Source organism: Rattus norvegicus, chromosome 4 (genome assembly GCF_036323735.1).
Source record: "Rattus norvegicus strain BN/NHsdMcwi chromosome 4, GRCr8, whole genome shotgun sequence".
Taxonomy (NCBI): domain Eukaryota; kingdom Metazoa; phylum Chordata; class Mammalia; order Rodentia; family Muridae; genus Rattus; species Rattus norvegicus.
Genome location: NC_086022.1, coordinates 123,457,203 through 123,479,358, shown reverse-complemented (window position 1 = coordinate 123,479,358; position 22,156 = coordinate 123,457,203). Strand labels below are relative to the sequence as shown.

Here is a 22,156-nt window from a genome sequence, read left to right as displayed (position 1 = left end):
CTCACGTGCAGTCAGAAAGTGGTTGGTTATTCCCATCATGCTTGAGCCACTATTGCACCAGAGGGCGTGTCTTGCCAGGACAGTCATCATTGTCCCTTGGAGGGTTCATAGGAGGGTAGGTTTGGTAATTAGTTTTCTCCTCTGATAGCAGGTAGCATGCTTAGCACCTTACAGCACTATGGAAAGAGCCAGTGAGGATGAAGCTTCTGGGTTTATCCTTGATTTTCTCCATGTTCTATGACTCAAGTATGTGGTGTCTTCAGCAAAAGGATTTTACTCCCAAGTTTAGGGGACTCTGGAACATCACTGGCTAACAACCTCAAATGAGGTAGTGCTATTGCAGGCACTAAGATTTTTTTGTTGTCCTGTGGCTTATTTCTTGCTGGTTTCCAAGATTCATTTGTGTATCAGGGCTTTCTTCCTTGTGCTGGCCAAATTGTATCCCATTGTATAGAAGCTTACACTTCAAATCTCTTCAATAGTTGATGTCATTGTGTGTCTATGTGTAGGAAAAGGGAAGGGGCCTGCTTCTGAAGGTGGGATATATTGTATTGTGTTATATTGTTTTATATTATATTAATTATATTATATTATATTATATTATATTATATGCAAACTATATATTGATGTTTAAAGTGCAAGAATGTGCCTTAAAAGCCTATGACAGGTCTGCAGGTGGCCACCTGGAGGCAGCGGGTCAGAAAATACAAGTAAACACACTACAGGCACTGACACCACCTCCAGAGGTCTTCGTGCTGGTGCCTCAGTGGAGATGATCTCAGATCATCTCAAAATTCTATTTGTCTTTGAGATTTGGCTTTTTCCATTGAAAGCCGGTTCCCCATCGCAACAGTGGATAGGCATGCCTTTTTTCCTGATTGAATACTTAATAATAACACTTTTATTATCATGAAGGCAATTCTTGGCTGACATTTAACTTGAAAGCATTACATTGAATCAGATACTGTGTTGGTGCTTTATATGCACACTCTTAATTAACCTCACTGCAGCCTCATGAGACAGAGCTGCTGTCAGTCTTCTCAGTGTAGAAATTAAGAAACTGAGGCTCAGAGAAGCTGACCATGGACACTCAAGCAGAAGATTCAGGTCAGGATTTCTGACTGCACAGCAAGCCTGTTGTCTGGAGCCCTTTTGTACATATCCTTCAGCGCTAGTGAATACCTTGACAGATGTAAAGGAGGGACTTTAGGGACAGTGATCTAGATGTCTTATATTTACTCTCTGCTTGTGTCCATGCCTTGCTGCCTAGCATCTGTGAGCTTTTGAGCTTATCTCTAAACCTGGTGCTTGAGAAACGGCCCTTTATCAACATCCTGGGTAACTCAAGTGAGCACCAAGTGTTTGAGACACATTGTTGCCATACAGGTTATGCATGGCATCCAATTTGAGGGTCCATGGTTTTCTTTTATCCAATCATATCTCCAGATAGGCTGAGTGCTTGAAGTTGATTACCTAAGTGAAATGTCTTCATAACTCCACATCTGTACCATCTGCACCAAACAACTTACCCAGAGTCTTATTTTCTTTGTATATTCAATGAGAGATTTGTTTAAATCTTAAGTTTTATAAAATATTTAAAGCTGTGAATTTACCTCATATTCATTGGCTTGTTATGCAGTGTTTTGCTTTTATTTTTTATTAATTATTTTTTTACTTTACATCCTGTCAAAGCTTCCTCTCCCTCTTCTTTTCCCAGTCACTCCCTCTCACCTCCCTCATCCACCTCAACCCCCCCCACTGCACCCCTTACTCTTCCCCCATCTACCCATCTTCCCCTTCTCAGAAAAAGGGAGGCCTCCCTTGGACATCAGTCAGCCTTGGCAGATCAGGTTGCATTAAGACCAGGTGCATCTTCTTCTAGTGAGGCTAGACAAGGCAGCCAAGATAGGGAGGGGAAAGGTGGGCAGTGTAGTTTGCAAAGACAGCGCCTGCTCCCGTGTTAGGAGTCCCACATAAAGACCAGCTGCACACCTGTTACATACGTGCAGAGATTGGCCATGTACTTTTAAACATAAAATGTTTATCCCTTTTACAAATTTCAGAGTATTTATTTGACATAATAATTATGCATATTCATGGATAACAATGATAATTTGACTGATGTATATAATGTCTACTAATTGAAATTTCTATTATATTTTCTTAGTTCCCAAGTCATTTAATAGGATGCATTACTAAAATTGGCTTTCAGTTATTCTTTTCACTGTATTGTGTAGTTGTGTTGTGTTGTACCTAAAGGAGTGACACGTCTTTACAGCTGGCAGATGAACTCTCAGGGAGTGGAAGCACTCAGGTAGAAATGACCAGGGGTGTGGGGGGAGGTGCTCTAGATGTGCCCATTCATCAATCTCCTTGGTGGATTTAGCAAACATTCTAAGCCCTTCCTCATTTCTCTTCTTTTATCTTGAGGGAAAGTGTTTCACTAAGCCAGTGTCAGTGTCACATGCCTTACTTGATCTTCAAAAATGGTCACATTTTGGTAAATTGTGCTGGTCATTGCCCCGCCCCCCTAACAAAGATGGCTTTCCTCTTGAAAACTTACCTCATGTTTGAGATGAGCTTTTGCTTTTTGGAGAGCTAGGAATAGGGAGAGATGGTGACATGGACCAGTTAACTGAATCTCTAATGTGAGTTTCTAGCTGGCCTTAATCATTGGATCAGAACACAGATATTCAAAAGGCACACATATATAGACATTTACACAAATTGTATCCATACACAGAAACTCATGTCTGCATACAGTCCTACTCTTTCAGCCATCTGAAGCCTAGCTCAGAGCTCTGCTCTTCACTCTCCACAGCAGGACCTGAGGAAGGCCTTGCCTCCTGCAGGTTGACCCAGGCAAAGCCTCTGTCCTCACCTCAGCAGTTCTGCTGCATCTCCTTGTCTGCCATGTACCCTTCCTACGCAGGCTTGGTGAAAGGTACCAGGACAGCATCTAGACCTTCCTGGTAAGTGTCAGAAAAACCTGCTTCTCACACACTAGAATTTAGAAAATATACCTGCATTACAAACCACACTGTACTGGAAGATACAGTTTCGTGGTCAGAAAAATACTCATTTTTTTCTACCCTCCAAAACATGATGCTGATGGACCAGTGATAGATAGCATTTGGGAGAAATAATGTGTTCTGGATTTCCTTTTTTCTTTCTTTATTTTTCCTTTTATTTTTAAGAAATCTTTCTCATACCCAAATCTTTGCTTTAGCTCTCTTCTTTCCTCCTTCTTCCTCTTTCCAAATTAGCCGTTTTTTTTTTCTATTTTTCCTTTATCGAAAATAGATTTTTCCATATAACATATTTTGATTATGACTTTCTTCTTCCAAGATCCTCCTTGGCTCCCTTCCCACCCAAATCCACACACACACCCTTCCTTTCCCTTTCTTGTAAGAAAACAGTCAGGCATCTAAAAAAGTAATAAAAATAATAAAATAAAACAAAACCAAACAGAGTAGGACAAAACAACCAAACAAGAAAAAGAGCTTAAGAACAAGCTCAAGAAACACAGAGACACAAAAATTCCATAAAAGCACATATATATATATATATATATATATATACATATATATGTACATATACATATATACATATATATATATATATATATATATATGATCTCCATGGTTTAAAAAAAATGCCCAAGCACTAAGACAAGGAACCCCCAACACTGTCACTGAGTTCCTTTTATGTCAGCTGCTTACTGCTGAGTGTGGGTTTCCACTTAAGTGGTTTGTATGCCCAGTGAGACCCCACTTGGGGAAAAATAATTTTTCATTTGCAAGCAGTTATCAGTTGGAGATAGTTTTGGGGTTAGACTTGGGGCTTGTGTCCACTTCCTTGTTCAGTGCTGTGGACCCAGCTGGCTCAGATTTATACATACATGCCATCATTGTCTCTGTGAGTTCACATGGTGTTAGTCGTGCTCTTGGGCCTTGAAGTAGGCCATCCAGCTCCTCTGGCTCTCAGAATCTTTCCACCTTCTCTTCCAGAGGGCTCCCTGAACCCAGGGGTAGAGATTTGATGGAGTCGTGCCATCGTGGGCTGAGTGTTCCAAGGTCTGTCACTTTCACTCCTTGTCCAGCTGTGTGTTTCTGTATTCAGTCCAGTGTACTGCAGGAAGAAGCTTCTCTGTTGATGGTTGAGCTAGGCAGCCATCTATGAGTATAGCAGGATGTTGTTAGGAGTAATTTTATTGCTATATTCTGTAGCAGAACTGAAACATTTGGTTTGTCCTAGGTCCCTGGCCTCTCTAGTTTAGGTTCTTGACTACCCAAGTGGTGTCAGGGTTGGGTTTCATCTCATGAGAATGAGCCTTAAATCCATCAGATATTGGCTGCTTACTCCCACAGACTTTGTGCCACTCTTGCACTAGCATATCTTGAAGGCAGGTCATCATTGTAGATCTAGGGGTTTGTCTTTGGGTTGATCTTTACCCTTCTCCTTTGATCGAGTGCAAAGTACTTTGCAGTACTATTAACACTATTAATCAGTGGGAGTCAAGACTCAAGGTAGGCTCAACCTCTCCACATTGTGAGCTGTGCAGGTATTGCCTTCAGCAATAGGGCCTTACCATTAGCTTGTAGAGAGCAAGCCATAGCTTTGGCAGTAGCCTGTGTTGTTTAAGGGTTTCCATGAGGCTCCTTTGACCAAGAGCTCGATTAGATGTAACCCCTATTCTCTAAACTGGAGGCTTAATTTAGTAATAAAGAGATGTCCAATTAGGACTCTATCTCTCTTGTTAGTGATTCCATTTAGATCTCATCATTATATATTTATTATATTTACATTTTAAAAGGGTCTACTGTAATAGGTTTCCATACCCTTCAAAGAGCCCTTAGTTTTAGCTATCCTTCCCCTTATTCTCTCTCTTACCTCCAATCCCCTCCCAATCCCCAGTTGATCCTCCTGTTCCAGTTCTCCACCCTATCCATCATAACTGTGTATTCTATTTTTCCATCCTTGCACAATCCGTCCCTCCACCGAGGCCCATACTCTCTACCAACCTCCGTGGTTACATGGGTTGTCGCTTGCTTTTCCCAGACTGTACAGCTCACATCCACATATAAGTGAGCATGTAAATGTAACCATGCTTGTTAAAGTTTGCGCTCATGGTATCTGTGCTATAGCAAAGTAAGTCCCCATCGATTTCTTTTTCTTTTTATTATTTTTTAATACACTGAAGAAACCTTGGACTCCTACTTCAAATCCAAGTCATGGGGCATTAGCTTGCATTTTCTTTTAATCTAAGTAGAGCTGATTTGCCAACTCATTGTTTTTTGTTTTGTTTTGGTTTTTTTTTTGGAATTTTTAATATCTTTATTTTGGTTTAGAAATTTAATAAAATACACTCTGATCACATTAACTTCCTTCTAAAAACAGTCCCAGATACTAATCATATCTTAAACATCCTACTATATCATGTTTTTTTATGAACATATGATTTATTGAATAAGCTCACATATTTTGATTTCCAAACCATATATGATCTTTTTTTTTAATTTAGAGAATACTTTATTAGTTTTTGTAATCAAACCCACGTATATAAGACCTTACATATTTAATACAGTGTGTTACCCCTGTACAAATGGAAAAAACTTAAGTTCAACATTTCTAGACCAATATGGCTGTTAATTTCTGTACAGTGCCAACTCAACACAGTAAACGGGGATACTTTTTTCGAAAGTTGACAGCACAGGTAAAGTTTCAAAAAATTCAAATTATATATCTGTATATATATATTTATATTTATATAAAAAGACCAATAATAGCAGTGTGTTATGCATCAACAGCAGCAACAGCTTTTCCAGGTTCTGCAGTCATCTGAACAAAACTTAGAGACATCCAGCACACTCCATTAAAAAAAAAAAGTAAAAAAACAAAACCCGAGAAAACAGCACAGTTCTGTTACTCTTGTGGTACCTGGCACCATTTTTTTTAAATTAGCTTCTCAATCATCATCTGGAAAGAAAACATTCTGAGCAACATCATTAAAAACAGCTCTGATAAAGCACGGTCACTACTACGTATCATAAAGCAGGTACAAGCTATTATACATCCACAGAGGTATGATACAGTACTGTCCTACATTTATAATACTAGAGGATACAATTTAAAAGGCATTATTTGAGACTTGATTCTACTTTTCCAGCAGAGGGCCCAAAGGATGGTGTGACACAGCTTTGTAAAGAAACATACTCTAGACAGGATTTCCCTTCACTAGTGGCACACTTCTAAGGATTCATTCTCTCCATGAATGTCAGCTAAAACCGTTATTAAAAAAAATGAAATATCCCTAGAACAAAACCGTATAACCACCGGATTCACATGAAGATGACCTGGTGGAGACAAGCTGGACCTCACCTTACCAACAAGCTATCAAATCTGTTATGTTTAAACAGTGAGACCTCCAAGGAAGGAGATGCCAAGTAGTGCTTCAAAGCTTCAGACCACAATCAAACACAGCATCCTTTTCAACAGAAGCAGAAGCTCATCTGAATATGCTCATGGATGCTGACATCAACATTTAATCATCTCCTCACTCATCCAGGAAGAGGGGGAGATCAGTTACTACTGTACTTTATTGTGTTCAACCAAATCACCATGTTACAAAAATAGCAAGCTGCCATAATAAAAAATAAGGCTCCTCTATCCAGCACCAGATAGCATCATTTTACTTTCAAGCCTAGAAATTGCACACTTGTATATAAACCAATCGAAGATGAGGATTGAGAGTTCATCTTGGTGGATTTTTCCTTTGATGAATATGAAGTGTCCTTCCTTATCTTTTTTGATGACTTTTAATTGAAAATTGATTTTATTTGATATTAGAATGGCTACTCCAGCTTGCTTCTTCTGACCATTTGCTTGGAAAGTTGTTTTCCAGCCTTTCACTCTGAGGTAGTGTCTGTCTTTGTCTCTGAGGTGTGTTTCCTGTAGGCAGCAGAATGCAGGGTCCTCATTGCGTATCCAGTTTGTTAATCTATGTCTTTTTATTGGGGAGTTGAGGCCATTGATGTTGAGAGATATTAAGGAATAGTGATTATTGCTTCCTGTTATATTCATATTTGGATGTGAGGTTATGTTTGTGTGCTTTCATTCTCTTTGTTTTGTTGCCAAGACGATTAGTTTCTTGCTTCTTCTAGGGTATAGCTTGCCTCCTTATGTTGGGCTTTACCCTTTATTATCCTTTGTAGTGCTGGATTTGTAGAAAGATATTGTGTAAATTTGGTTTTGTCATGGAATATCTTGGTTTCTCCATCTATGTTAATTGAGAGTTTTGCAGGATACAGTAACCTGGGCTGGCATTTGTGTTCTCTTAGGGTCTGTATGACATCTGTCCAGGATCTTCTGGCCTTCATAGTTTCTGGCGAAAAGTCTGGTGTGATTCTGATAGGTCTGCCTTTATATGTTACTTGACCTTTTTCCCTTACTGCTTTTAATATTCTTTCTTTATTTTGTGCGTTTGGTGTTTTGACAATTATGTGACGGGAGGTGTTTCTTTTCTGGTCCAATCTATTTGGAGTTCTGTAGGCTTCTTGTATGCCTATGGGTATCTCTTTTTTTAGGTTAGGGAAGTTTTCTTCTATGATTTTGTTGAAGATATTTACTGGTCCTTTGAGCTGGGAGTCTTCACTCTCTTCTATACCTATTATCCTTAGGTTTGATCTTCTCATTGAGTCCTGGATTTCCTGTATGTTTTGGACCAGTAGCTTTTTCCGCTTTACATTATCTTTGACAGTTGAGTCAATGATTTCTATGGAATCTTCTGCTCCCGAGATTCTCTCTTCCATCTCTTGTATTCTGTTGGTGAAGCTTGTATCTACAGCTCCTTGTCTTTTCTTTTGATTTTCTATGTCCAGGGTTGTTTCCATGTGTTCTTTCTTGATTGCTTCTATTTCCATTTTTAATTCCTTCAACTGTTTGATTGTGTTTTCCTAGAATTCTTTCAGGGATTTTTGCGATTCCTCTCTGTAGGCTTCTACTTGTTCTCTAAGGGAGTTCTTTATGTCTTTCTTGAAGTCCTCCAGCATCATGATCAAATATGATTTTGAAACTCGATCTTGCTTTTCTGGTGTGTTTGGATATTCCGTGTTTGCTTTGGTGGGAGAATTGGGCTCCGATGATGCCATGTAGTCTTGGTTTCTGTTGCTTGGGTTCCTGCGCTTGCCTCTCGCCATCAGATTATCTCTAGTGTTACTTTGTTCTGCTATTTCTGACCGTGGCTAGACTGTCCTATAAGCCTGTGTGTCAGGAGTGCTGTAGACCTGTTTTCCTGTTTTCTTTCAGCCAGTTATGGGGACAGAGTGTTCTGCTTTCGGGCGTGTAGTTTTTCCTCTCTACAGGTCTTCAGCTGTTCCTGTGGGCCTGTGTCTTGAGTTCACCAGGCAGGTTTCTTGCAGGGGAAAAGTTGGTCCTACCTGTGGTTCCAAGGCTCAAGTTTGCTCGTGGGGTACTGCCTAAGTCCTCTCCGCGGAGGCAGCAACTGGGAAGATCTGCGCCGCTCTTTCCGGGAGCCTCCGTGCACCAGGGTTCCAGATGACGTTTGGTGTTTTCCTCTGGCGTCTGGATGTGCACAGAGTGCAGTCTCTTCTGGTTTCCCAGGCGTGTCTGCCTCTCTGAAGGTTTAGCTCTCCCTCCCACGGGATTTGGGTGCAGAGAACTGTTTATCCGGTCTGTTTCCTTCAGGTTCCGGCGGTGTCTCAGGCGCAGGGATCCTGCCGCTCCTGGGTCCTCCCCTACGGGAACCCAGAGGCCTTATACAGTTGCCTCTTGGGCCAGGGATGTGGGCAGGGGTGGGCAGTGTTGGTGGTCTCCTCCGCTCTGCAGCCTCAGGAGTGCCCACCTGATCAGGCGGTGAGGTCTCTCTCCCACGGGGTTTGGGAGCAGAGAGCTGCTGCCGCCAACTCATTGTTATTAGGGATTTTCCCTTCATTTTTCTTGGATGATTGGTCTGTATATGTCTTTTCTTGTCATGTTCTTATCTGGTTTCATATCACAATTACTGTGGATTCTCAAAGACTAGGAGGCATCGTCTCCCTACTCAAAGAACTTGTCCTAGTCTGGGCACTTCTCCCTTAGGAACCTGGTTATAGTCAGGGGAAAATTCTTCAGAGGGAACTTGATTTTTTAGAAATGCAGGAAAATGGTTTGTTTTAAATGATCAGGTACACAGTGTTTATATTTCTGCTTTAATCACATTGCTTTATTCGTGAGTTCATCATTGAGCTGGTTTGTGCTTTATAACACATATAGCAGGTCCAGCCTTTGTTCTCAGGCTCTCAGATGCTTTTCCGTTGCCTCTGTCCCCCAGGAGGCATGTGCCTCTCTGCTCCATGTGTTGTGAGCACTGAGTACTCAGTGGTGCAACTGTCCCTCAGTCCAAGCAGACTGTCAGTCAGGTTGTGTGGTCATGCTTATATATTCCTGTCCTCAAGAAGTCTTCTCATTCCATCAGCACTTCCACAGGAGAATATTGAGGCCTCCAACTGTAGTTGCAGAATTATTTGTGTTACACGTTTCCTGTCAGCTTTGCTTTGAGTACTTTAGTTCATTTATTAAGTATGTGTACAGTTAGCGTTGTTATTTCTTTGGGAATACTGATCTGCTTTATTGGAAACTGCCTTCCTTGTGTTTGGGAACATTTTCAATCCCAAGCTTTCTTGTCTGATATTAACATATCCACACTGGCTTTCCTCTACCAGGGAGGTGTCTGTGTACCTTCCTTCATTCTGTTTTAGAATCTTGTGATTTGTATCCAAGGGCTCTAATTAGGACTTTGTGTTTTCATTAGGGAAGAGTAATGTGAACCTTTAAGATCTCTAGAACCTGTGACTATGTCCTATATGCAAAAGGGACTCTTCAGGTGTGATCAAGTTAAAGACATCAGGAGATGCAGAGGTTGTCCTTTATTGTCCAAATGGCCTCAGAGTAACCCAAGGATCCCTAGAAGATAAAATAAAAGAAAGTCAGAAAAGATATAAGGAGGGGTGAGGTCAAGCTCAATGTATGGTCATAAGCCAAGAGAAGACAGCAACCCCTAGACCCTAAAATCCATAAAAGCCAGAGACAGTAAGGAAAAGAAGGCTCCATCCCTGAGAATATCATGGCCTAAGGCATGTACTCCTCATTGAAACATCTGTTTCTGCACCTGTAGGATACATATCATTGATGTGCTTTTAGTCACAAGGGTTTATTCATTTTGTTGGTGGTGGTTTCTTATACCAGCTGTAAGAAATGATACAAGAGTTCATCCACCCCTGAATAAATCAATTGTTTTTTTTTTATAAATCTGTGACCTTTGTTGGTTTTTATTTGGTTACTTCTTTAGGGCTGCTATAGAAATTACATTATTTTTCTCTCTCTTTTTTAACTATGATTTCCTGTGATCAAGAATATTTGGTTCCTTTAGGACTTATTAAGAAGTTTGCAATGCATTTGCTTATGTTTTTTTGCATACCTCAGGTCTGCAGTTTGGATGTCCCCACCCCCTCCTAGGCTAGGTCTCTGCTTGCTTGTGTCTGAGCTCTGGAGGTCTCTATTCCATTGTGCTCACATCTAGCTGTTATTAATTTTTAAAGTGTTTTTCTATGGCTTTTAGTTTTTACAATTTTTAATTAATTAAAATTAATTCTTCAATGATTTCACACAATGTATTTTGATCCTATTACTCTCCCCCAATTCCTCTTGGATCTACCTCCATCTCCTACCCATCTAACTTTGTGTCCTCATTTTATTTTTTTAAGTCCATCAAGTCCAGTTTGTGTTGCCCATATAGCTTTAGGGTTAATGGCCATCCACTCGAGTGTGGTCAACACACTAAGGCCACATTCTAAAAGAAAACTTACAGTTCCTCTCCTAGCTACTATCAATTGCTAAAAGCTCCTTACTTATGGGTAGGACTTTGTGTTCCCTTCCTCCCTTCACACTGGGATTTGATCTGCCTTGAGCTTGCATAGGTCTTGTGTATGTTGTCACAACTGCTGAGTTTATGTGTGCAACCGCCTCATGTCCAGAAAATACTATTTTATCATAGTCACCTCCATCTGTGGCTCTTGGATCCTTCCTCACCCTCTTCTGCAATGACCTTTGAACCCTGGGGGTTAAGGGTGTGATAAAGATGTCCCACTTAGTGATGAGCCTTCAATAATCTCTTATTCTCTGAACCTTGGAGGTATAGGTCCATGTTAACTGCCCTCTACTGTAGAAAGGAGCTTCTCTCATGAGGGCTGAGAAAAGCACCCACCAATGGGTATTGTGGTAAATCCTTAGGAGTCAGTCAGAGGAGCCTGCTACTACTGTTCTGGTAAGTTGTGCATTTAGGAGAATAATAGTGTCAAGCTCCTCTAGGGCCTATACCTGTCTAACCATGGGTTCTTGGCCTAATAATGGTGTCCAGGTGTGGTTGTAGAGTGGGGCTCACGTGCAGTCAGAAAGTGGTTGGTTATTCCCATGATATTTGTGAAAGGTAGCCAGTGAGGATGAAGCTTCAAGGTCAGTACTCACTTGATTTCTCCATGTTCTATGACTCAGGTGTATGGGTTCTTCTTTAGAAAGATCTTACTGCAAATTTCTGAAGAGTAATCAATACATTGGCATCGTTTAGGGACCTTACAGGCCAACAACAACTCCAAAAGAGGTCCCTGGCACTGAGACTTTTATTTCTTGTCCCATTATATGATAGCTCCATTTAAAGTATTTTTTTCTAATGTATATAGATGTTTTGCTTGGTATGTGCACCATGATGATGCAGTGCCCACAGAGAACAGACGAGGACATTGAATCCCTTGGAACTGGAGTTATCCATGATTGTGAGCCAAGTGTGGCTGCTGGGAATTGAACTAGGTCTTCTTGAAAAACAGTCTCTTAAGTGCTGAGCCATTTCTTCAGCCCCCATTTAAAGACTTTTTTATATATCTATATTTTATGATGCTTTTATGGAAAGTTTCCATATAGCTCTTTTGTTAATTATCCCTTTTCATATTCCCTCCTTCATTTTGTCTTCTCTACCCTACCCTTAACCCTTTCTGTTTCATCATTCCACCTTAACTTTTTCTACCGCCATATTCTGTATCCTCTACTCTTAAGCTCTACTTCCCAATGGCCCACTACTAGTTCCCTGACCTCTATGGGTATGCCTAATAAAACATACATACCTAAAAGGTTAAAAGCTAACAATCACAAATGAAAGACAGCATATGACATTTTTCTTTGTGAGTCAGAGTTAACTCACTCAGAATGATTTTTTTCTAGTTCCATCCAGTACTTGTGCATTCTATAATTTCATTTTTCTTAACAGCTGAATAATAATTCATTGTATAAATGTAACACGCTATTTTTTATCCATTCATTAGTTGATGGACATTTAGCTTGTTTCTACTTCCTGGCAATTGTGTCTAGACCAACAATGAGCATAGTTGAGCAAACATCTCCACAGTAGGGTATCTACCCCTTCAGTATATGCCCAGGAGCGAAGTAGCTGGGTCATGTGGAAGGTTTACTTCTAGCTTTCTGGGTACCTCTGCACGGATTGACTTAATGTTTATGCACATTTACACCACCACTGTCAGCGAATCCGTGAATAAGTGTCCCCCTTTCCCATCCATGGTAGCATTTTTTTTTTTTAAATCTTAGTCCTTTTGACTGGGATAATAAGAATCTCGAAGTTGTTTCAGTTTACATTTCCCTGATGGCTAAGAGTGCTGAATATTTTTTAAGAATATCTGTGTTTTAGGGGGTTGGGGATTTAGCTCAGTGGTAGAGCACTTGCCTAGCAAGCACAAGGCCTTGGGTTCGGTCCCCAGCTCCGGAAAAAAAAAAAAAAGAAAAGAAAAGAAAAGAAAAGAAAAGAAAAGAAAAGAAAAAGCAAAAAGGTATTTGCACTTATTCAGTCCTTTATAAAAAAAAAGAATATTTGTGTTTTATCTTTTAAAAATTCTGTTTAGTTCCATGCCCTATTTTGGGGGGTTATTCATTTTGTAGATGTCGACTTTTTTTTTTTTTTTTTTTTTAGTTCTTTATATACTCTAGATATTTCTGTTTATTTCTCCTGTTCTCTTCACTTGAATGTTAATGTCCTTCATTATAGAGGTTCTTTAGTTGCATGAGGTCCAGTTTATCAATTGTTGGTCTTAATGCTTACAATTCTAGGGTCCTGCTCAAAAAATATTTTCTCAGGCCTTTACGTTCAAACATTTTAAGTTCATAAGTTTCCGCTCTATACGAGTGTCAATATCTTTGATCCATTTGGAGTTGAGTTTTGTACAGGGTGAGAGATTAGATCTGGTCTCATTCTTCAGCCTGTAGCTATCTAGTAGAACAGCACACTCAGATAGCTGTAAGTGTGCAGGCTTCACAGGTCTGCCCTGTTGATCACGTGTCTCTAGGCCACAGCATGCTACTTTTTGTTACTATCGTCTCTGTAGCACCTCACTGGGGTGCTGATAGCTCCAGCTTGTTTTAATTGTTCAAGATTGGTTTTTGGCTACCCTGGGGTTTTTGTGTTTTCATATGAAATTTAAGGGTTTTTTTTTTTCAATTTCTGTAAAGAATTGCATTGAAATTTTGATGGGAATTTCATTGAATCTGTAGCTCGGTTTTTGTAGGATGGCTCTTTTCACATTACTAATCCTACCAATCCGTGAGCACGACAGGTCTTTCCATCTTATGGCTTTGTCTTCAGTGTTGTTTGTTCTTTGTCCAGTGCACTGTTTTTATTATACAAGTCTTTTACTAAAATCATTCCAAGTTTTGGGCTTTACTTTTTTTTGGGGGGTGGGTGGGTTCTGATGTTACTATGAAAGGTACTGTTGCTTTGATTTCTCTCTTACGTTTGCCATTTGTATATTGGAAGACAAATTATTTTTTTAGTGTGAGTTGTGTATTCTGCTAGCTTCATGGATGTGTTTATCAGCCATGGTTTTCTGGTGTAATCTTTAGTGTCCTTCATGTAAAGCGTTGCATTATCTGTAAATCAGGATGCTTTGACTCCTTTCCAGTTTTGGTCCCTCTAGATCTCCTTTACTTAGCTTACTGCCTTAGCCAAGTCTTCAAGCCCTCTATTGAGAGAGGGGGAAAGGTGAGTGGTTACCCTGGTCCTATTCCTGAACTTAGTGGAAATGTTTCCAGATTTACTCCACTCATGATATGGCCTGTGGGCTCGCTGTAGATTGCCTTTACTATGTTGAACTATGTCTTCGTATTCCTGGATTTCCCCAGAAATCCAGGATATTTTACCGTAAAGGATATTGGATTTTGTCAAAGACCTTTTCTCATCTAATGAGATGATCATATTGTTTTTGTCCTAGTGTCTTTTTATGTGATGGATTACTTTTTTTTCTTAATTTATGAACGTCAAACCATCCACTGTATCTCTGGGTGAAGCTGACTTGATCATGGTGAATTATCTTTATGTGTTTGTAAATATTTTGTTGAGAACTTTTGTGACCATGTTCGTTATTGATATTTTTCTGTTGTTAGACATTTGCCTAATTTTCATATTAGAGAAGCATTGGACTCATAAAATAACTTTGTAATGTTTTTCTATTTTATAGAATAACTTCTTCTTTGAGGGTTCAATAGAATTCTGCACTGAATCCATCTACTCCTGGGCTTTTTGGGGTAGGGAAGGGGATTGTAAATACTGCTTCTATCTCAATAGATGTTATGGGGCTATTAAAATTATTTATTTCATTTTGACTTAGCTTTGGTAAGCCATATATACCTAGAAATTCATCCATTTCTTTTAGATTTTTCAGCTCCCCATTTTTTTTTCTTTTCTTCTTCTTTTTTCTTTTTTTTCGGAGCTGGGGACCGAACCCAGGGCCTTGCGCTTCCTAGGTAAGCGCTCTACCACTGAGCTAAATCCCCAGCCCCTCAGCTCCCCATTTTTATTGAAGGTTCTTCCATACAATAACATATTAACCATGTTTCCCTTCCCCAGATCCTATCCCCCTCCCTACCCACCAACTTTGTTTTTCTCTTTCAAAAAGAAAACAAACAAAAATCCTTAAGGAACAACAAAACTAAACTACCCCCCTAAGAATTAAATTAAAAAGCAAAGCAGAAAACCACTAGGACAAAAAAGAAGACCACTAGGACAAAAAAGAAGACCACTGGGACAAAAAAGAAGACCACTGGGACAAAAAAGAATGTCCAGACAAAGCAGATGAAGCAAAAAGTCCGTAAAATACCAGAGTTGCTTTGTAGTTGACCAACTACTCTTGGGCACAAGGCAGGGTCCTGGACTCCATTGGAAAAACTGGTTTTCTTTTTGCAAAAAAGAAATAATAGCAGATAGCTTCTTAGTTAGGGATTGGATCCAATCTACTTCTCCCTTTCAGTGATGAGACCCCAATCTGGCTTGAACCTATGTAGGTCTTATGTGCTGCTCACATGGGTTCATATGTGCATCTGTCCTGTTGTATTTGTAAGATACTGTTTCCTTGGAGTCGTCCATAACCTCTGGCTCTTATAATATTTCTTCTCATCTTCCACATAGAAATCTGATCCTTGAGGGAGGATGGCTTTGATGAAGACATTCCATTTAAGACTGGGTGTTCTAAAGTTTTCAATCTCCATACAGTGTTCAACTGTAGATCTCTGTCTTAATTCCCACGTGTTGCAAGAGGAAGCTTCTGTAATGTAGGTCAAGCAAGTCACTGATCTATGTGGTATAGCAGTATGTAATCAGGAGTCCTTTTATTGCTGTGTTCCTTGTTCAGAATAATAGTACTAGGTTTTTCCCTAGGCCCAAGGCCTATCTTGTTTCATATTTTTGGCCATTTTAGTAGTGTCAGGTATGGGTTCCATCTCAAATAGTAGGCCTTCAATCAAGACATGCTTGTTCACTCCTTAACATTTGTGCAACCTTTGAAGCAATATATTTATAAACAGGTCACTATTGTAGGTCTCAGAATTTATAGCTGGTTGATATGGCTAATTACCTTTCTCCTCTAGCAGCATTCAGAATACCTTTGAGTATCACAGTAGGAGTAAAGCTTCTAGGTAGGCACCAGCTCTACTTCTCCATGTTTTTTTTTTTTTCTTTTTTCTTTTTTTCGGAGCTGGGGACTGAACCCAGGGCCTTGCGCTTGCTAGGCAAGCACTCTACCACTGAGCTAAATCCCCAACCCAACTTCTCCATGTTTAATGACCTAAGTAAGTATTGTATTCAGCAATTAGTTCTCGTCATCAGGTTTTGGAGGGTAATCAGTAGTCTTCACAAACCCTGTGATATCTAGGGGTTTTCCATGAGGCCCCTCTGTCCAACAACTTAACAAGATGTAACCCATTCCTATTGCTTGGTGACAGAGATGTCTTACTGGGGCATTGTCTCCCTTATTATTTGATAACTACATTTAGATTCCTTTTATATTAGGAAGCTTCTACAGTATACTTCCATAAGGCTTTTCAAATGACCTGTTATGTTAGTTATCCCTTCCCATAGTTCCTCCTTTATACTTCTCTTCTATCCCCTTCCCAATTTAATCCTACTGTAGTTTCCACTTTGAATCTCCATAACAAAATATTGTGTTATCCTTTCCTTAGGAGATCTTTCCTCTGCCCTGTCCTTTTCTGAGTATCTCACCTCTGTGATTAATCAGATTCTAAAACATTTTTAGAGCTAGCATAAATATAATAGAAAACACTATATTTGTGTTTTGGGGTCTGGGTTACTTCACTTAGGATGATTCTTTTTTTAGTTCCATGAATTTACCTTAGAATTTCATAATTTTATTTTCCTTAACAGCTAAATAATGTTTTGTTGTGTAAATGTACCACATTTTCATTATCTATTCATTAGTTGATGGACATCTAGGTTGTTTCTACTTCCCCGTTATTATGAATAGCATAGCATTCATAGAATTATTAGTGCTAATACAAGTAGATCTCATCATTTAATTAATCATCATTAATATTCTACTGAATGAGCTATTTGTGAGCAAAGCACATCTTCTTTTCTCCTAGGAGCTGTTTACAACCTCTGTGTACTAGGATGTTTGCTTACCTCTTGATGACTACATACAGCTGTAGCATTTTCTTTCTTTTTTTTATTCCATTTGTTTACATCTTGTATGATATTTCACTTCCTGGTTACCCTCTCTACCAACCCCTCATACCATAATATCCCACTTTCTGGTTACCCCTTTACCACCACCCCCATCCCACAGACACCCTCCCCCCTTCCCTTTGGCTGTATGAAAGTGCTCCCTAACCCACCCATACTCTCCCACCCCACCCCTCCAGCATCCCTCTATGCTGGGACATCAAGCCCCCCTGAGACCAAGGGCCTCCTCTCCCGTTGCTGTCAGGCAAGACCATCCTCTGCTACATATGTATCTGGAGCCATGGATCCCTCCAGGTACACTCCTTGGTTGGTGGTCTAGACTCTGAGAGAACCGGGTGGTCAGGCCAGCCTATGTTGTTCTTCTAGTGGGGTTGTGATCCCCCTCTGCTCCTCCAGACCTCCCACCAGCTCAGCCAGGTTCCCTGAGCTCTGTCTGATAGTTGGCTCCAAGGATCCACATCCAACTGAATTTCAGAGAAAACAACTTCCCAACAAGTGTTCACAATGCTCTAACAGTACTGTGAAATACAGTGCTACAAGTGTCTAGCCAAGGAACCTGACCTAGGCTGGATTTGCAGAGAAAATGACACTTGAACTGACTCCTATGAGATGAAGAGCTGCCAGAGGAAGGAAAGGGAAGCTATTACAGCATGTGCAAAAGCCCTAAGACAAGAAGTCTTGTAGTTCACTTAAGGAACTGAAAGATGGCTGTGTAGCCAGAGTAATGAGCAGAAGAGAGGTGTAGGTGAAGTTCTAGAAGTAAGCAGGGGCTGTGTTGATATCACATGGACTATTTTACATTTGTTGTTAAGAATGCAAAGTGCATCCATGTGCTATTTTTATTTAGTAACACCTCAAACAACCTTGGACCACATGGGCAGTAGCCTAGAGGAACACAGAAGGGCTGAACACTTACTTCTACAGCATTGCACACCAGTGGGCACAGACCTCTGAGCAGCCAATCTTGTGAGACAGCAGCACAGGCCGCTGTGTACAGCACACCATGCTTGGTAATCACTGCTAATTTCTTATCTCCAGCTAATCAGCATTAATCGTCCCAGTAGTCCCTTTTATTTTTGACTAAAGCCACATGGCAGAAGCTGCTGAGTTCTGCTGCTTGCAGGAGCTGGAACATGATCCCCTTGTTCTAATACATTATCACTACCTTCCTGGTTTCCAGCTCTTTCACTGCCTAAGTCTGGCTGTCCTGAATCTTGATCTGTATGTAGATTGATCTTAAACTCAGAGATCTGCATGCCTGTCTCCTGTGACTAAAAGTGTATATCACCATGCCTGAAGCAAGTTCACCAGGAACTCGCTCTCAAAAAAACTCAGAAATCTTCTGTTTTATCTCTTAGAACATAGGATTCGGGTCCATTTCACTTTCCGGTGGCCCCTTTAAGACTAGAAACATATATTTTATGTTTTTCCTTTCTCAACTTGCTACACTTGTTCAAAGTGCTCTTCATGAGACTTAACCAGAGAACAAAGAGTATGATGGGCATCTCTGAAACTTTCCTTCTCAGTGTAATTAATCTGAGTCTCTTTACCTTAGCCTCAAGCAGACTCTTTAGACATGGGCAAAAAATAACCACATTCTTCACCAAAATACCACAGAAACAGTCTCTAGGCCACATACCAAAATTCTCCACTGAAACCATTTGGGCCAGGTCCGAATAGTTCCAATCACTCTCAGTAACAAAGTCTTCCATATTCCTACTAGGATAGCTCATTAAATCCCATTTAAAGAATTCCACTGCTTTCCAAATCCAAAGTCCCAAAATCCACATTCTTCCATACAAGTGCATAGTTAGGCCTATCACAGCAATCCCCCAGTCCCTGTTACCAGTTTCTGTCTCAGTTAGGGTTTTACTACTGTGAACAGACACCATAATGAAGGCAGTTCTTATAAGCACAACATTTCATTGGGGCTGGCTTACAGGTTCAGAGGTTCAGTCTAGTATCATCAAGGCAGAACATGGCAGCATCCAGGCAGGCATGGTGCAGGAGGAGCTGAGAGTTCTACATCTTCATCTGAATGCTGTAAGTGGAAGACTAGCTTCCAGGCAGCTAGGGTGAGGGTCTTAAACTCAGACCCACAGTGACACACCTACTTTATGAAGGCCACACTTCCAAATGGTGCCACTCCCTAGCCGAGCATATGCATTTCATGTTCAATGAAAGCCATTGGCATTTCGTCTTTTGGAAACTCTGCTCAATTTTTTTTGAGGGTGCAGCAAACTTTATTGATGGTATTCAAGAGAGAATGGAGGGCTCCCTAGGCCCCTCCTGTTATTATGGGATCTGGGATGGAATTGTGAGGGAGATGCTCAGTGTTGGGGCTGAGTTGGGACAGGGACTCCTCAGAACTGAGGATGCCTCTCTTGCTCTCAGTATACTTGCTGGGCTGGGTGGTCGAGGGTTTCTTACTCCTTGGAGGCCATGTAGGCCATGAGGTCCACCACCCTGTTGGTATAACCGTATTCATTGTCATATCAGGAAATGAGCTTTACAAAGTTGTCATTGAGAGCAATGCCAGCCCCAGCATCAAAGGTGGAAGAGTGGGAGTTGCTGTTGAAGTCACAGGAGACAACCTGGTCCTCAGTGTAGCCCAGGATGCCCTTTAGTGGGCCCTCAGACGCCTGCTTCACCACCTTCTTGATGTCATCATACTTGGCAGGTTTCTCCAGGCGGCATGTCAGATCCACAATGGATACATTGGGGTTAGGAACATGGAGGGCCATGCCAGTGAGCTTGCCCACAGACTTGGCAGCACCAGTGGATGCAGGGATGATGTTCTGGGCTGCCCCACGGCCATCACGCTACAGCTTTCCAGAGGGGCCATCCACAGTCTTCTGAGTGGCAGTGATGGCATGGACTGTGGTCATGAGCCCTTCCACGATGCCAGAGTTGTCATGGATGACCTTGGCCAGGGGGGTTAAGCAGTTGGTGATGCAGGATGCATTGTTGACAATCTTGAGTGAGTTGTCCTATTTCTCGTGGTTCACACCCATCACAAACATGGGGGCATCGGCTGAAGGGGCGGAGATGATGACCCTTTTGGCCCCATCCTTCAGGTGAGCCCCAGCCTTCTCCATGGTGGTGAAGACACCAGTAGACTCCATGACATACTCAGCACCAGCGTCATCCCATTTGGTGTTAGCGGGATCTCGCTCCTGGAAGACTGTGATGGGCTTCCCGTTGATGACAAGCTTCCCATCCTCAGCCTTGACTGTGCCGTTGAACTTGCCATGGGTAGAGTCATACTGGAACATGTAGACCATGTAGTTGAGGTCAATGAAGGGGTCGTTGATGGCAACAATCTGCACTTTGTCAGAAGAGAAGGCAGCCCTGGTAACCAGGCGCCCAATACAGCCAAATCCGTTCACACCGAACTTCACCATCTTGTCTATGAGACGAGATTGGCTCTGCATGAGAAGATGCGGCTGTCTCTGGAACAGGGAGGAGCAGAGAGCCTCTGCTCAGTTTTTAATTGATTTTTTGGTCATTGTTGTTTTAATGCTCAGTTTTTTTAGTTCTTTATATATTCTAGATCCTAACCTCCTATCAGATATATAACTGTTTTAAAAATGTTTTTTATTTTGTTGGTTGCCATTTTGACTGAATGATAGTGTCCTTTGTAATACAGAAGTTTTTCTGTACCATAACAAATGAAAATTAATTTATTAATTGTTAATGTTTGGCACATAGATGTTTTTCCCCTTAGATTATATATCCTCTTGTTGGATTTTTCCTTTATTGAGTATATATTATCTTACCCTGTTTCGTTTTAGTTTTTCTGTTTTTTCAGATTTGAAAATTGCTACTATACTGCTTGTTTCTTGGGTCCATTTGCTTGGAATACCTTTTCTCTTTTTTTACTCTGGGGTGATATCTATCCTTGATGATGAGGTATTTCCCAGATGCAGCAGAAAGATGAATCCTGTTTTCTAGCAGTCTGTGAGTTTGTATGTTTTACTCAGGAGATGAGACCATTAATGTTAAACTTGTTAATGAGCAGTGTTTCTTGATTTCTGTTATTTTGTTGTGGCCTGGATATTTTTCCCCCTTCTTTTGATTTAGTATTCTGGAGTTATTTATTTATTGTATCCTTTTGGGTATGGTTAACCTCCTCAGAAGTAAGATTTCACTGTAGTTTCTGTACAACTGAATTGGTAGATAGGAATTGCTCAAATTTAGTTTTGTCATGAAATTATTTTCTTTCCCTGCTGTTTGTGACTGATAATTCTGCGGGGTCTGTCAGAGTTTGTAGTACATCCATTTAGATCCCTCTGGCTTTCACAGTTTCCATTGAGAAATCAAGTGTTACTCTACTGAGTCTGCCTCTATATGTGACTTTGTCTACTTCCCTTACAGCTTTTAATATCCTCTTCTTATTCTCTACATTTAGTGTTTTGATTATTGTGTTGTGGGAAATTTCTCTTTGGTCCTGTCTATGTGGTGTCCTGTATGGTTCATGTACCTTGATAGGCACCTCTTGCTTAAGATTGGTGAATTTTCCTTCTCTTATTTTGTTTAAAAATATTTTTATGCCTTTGACCTAAGTTTTTTTCTCTTTTTCTATACCTATTATTCATAGGTTTAGTCTTTTCATGGTGTCCCAGATTTCCCAGATGTTTTGTGCCTAGATATTTTTATATTTAACTTTTTCTTTGACCTATCCATTTCTTCTTCTTTGTCTACACGCTCTGACATTCTGTCTTCCATGCCTTGTAATCTCTTGGTGAGGTTTCCCTCTGAGGTTTTTGTTTGATATCCTACATTTTTCATTCCGAGTTTTATTTTGATATGTATCTTCTTTAGTGATCCTTGTAAAAGTAACTTTAATTCACTTGTAGTAAATGTTATCTCTGCGGCTTATAGCTTCCCTCTGCTAACCTAGGCCTAGTCCTGGAAGCTTCTACCCTTCGTACAATTTAACCTAGGCCTAGAATGTGTTCAATCTCTGAGTCTTAATGCTGAGCAAAGACCACCCTTTCTAGTTTTCTCTTAGCTCTGCTGACTGGTCAGCTCAGCTGTTCCGGCTCAAACTCCTCTCCAAGCTGACTG

At 40.6% G+C, this 22,156-nt stretch overlaps 1 protein-coding gene and 1 pseudogene across 3 annotated transcripts in view; one reads left to right on the top strand and one right to left on the bottom strand.

Moving 5' to 3' along the window:
• Chchd6 (coiled-coil-helix-coiled-coil-helix domain containing 6) overlaps positions 1–22,156 on the top strand; it is a 220,701-nt gene that overhangs the window by 102,071 nt on the left and 96,474 nt on the right. The window lies entirely within an intron of this gene.
• LOC134486610 (glyceraldehyde-3-phosphate dehydrogenase-like) lies at positions 19,491–20,507 on the bottom strand (annotated as a pseudogene).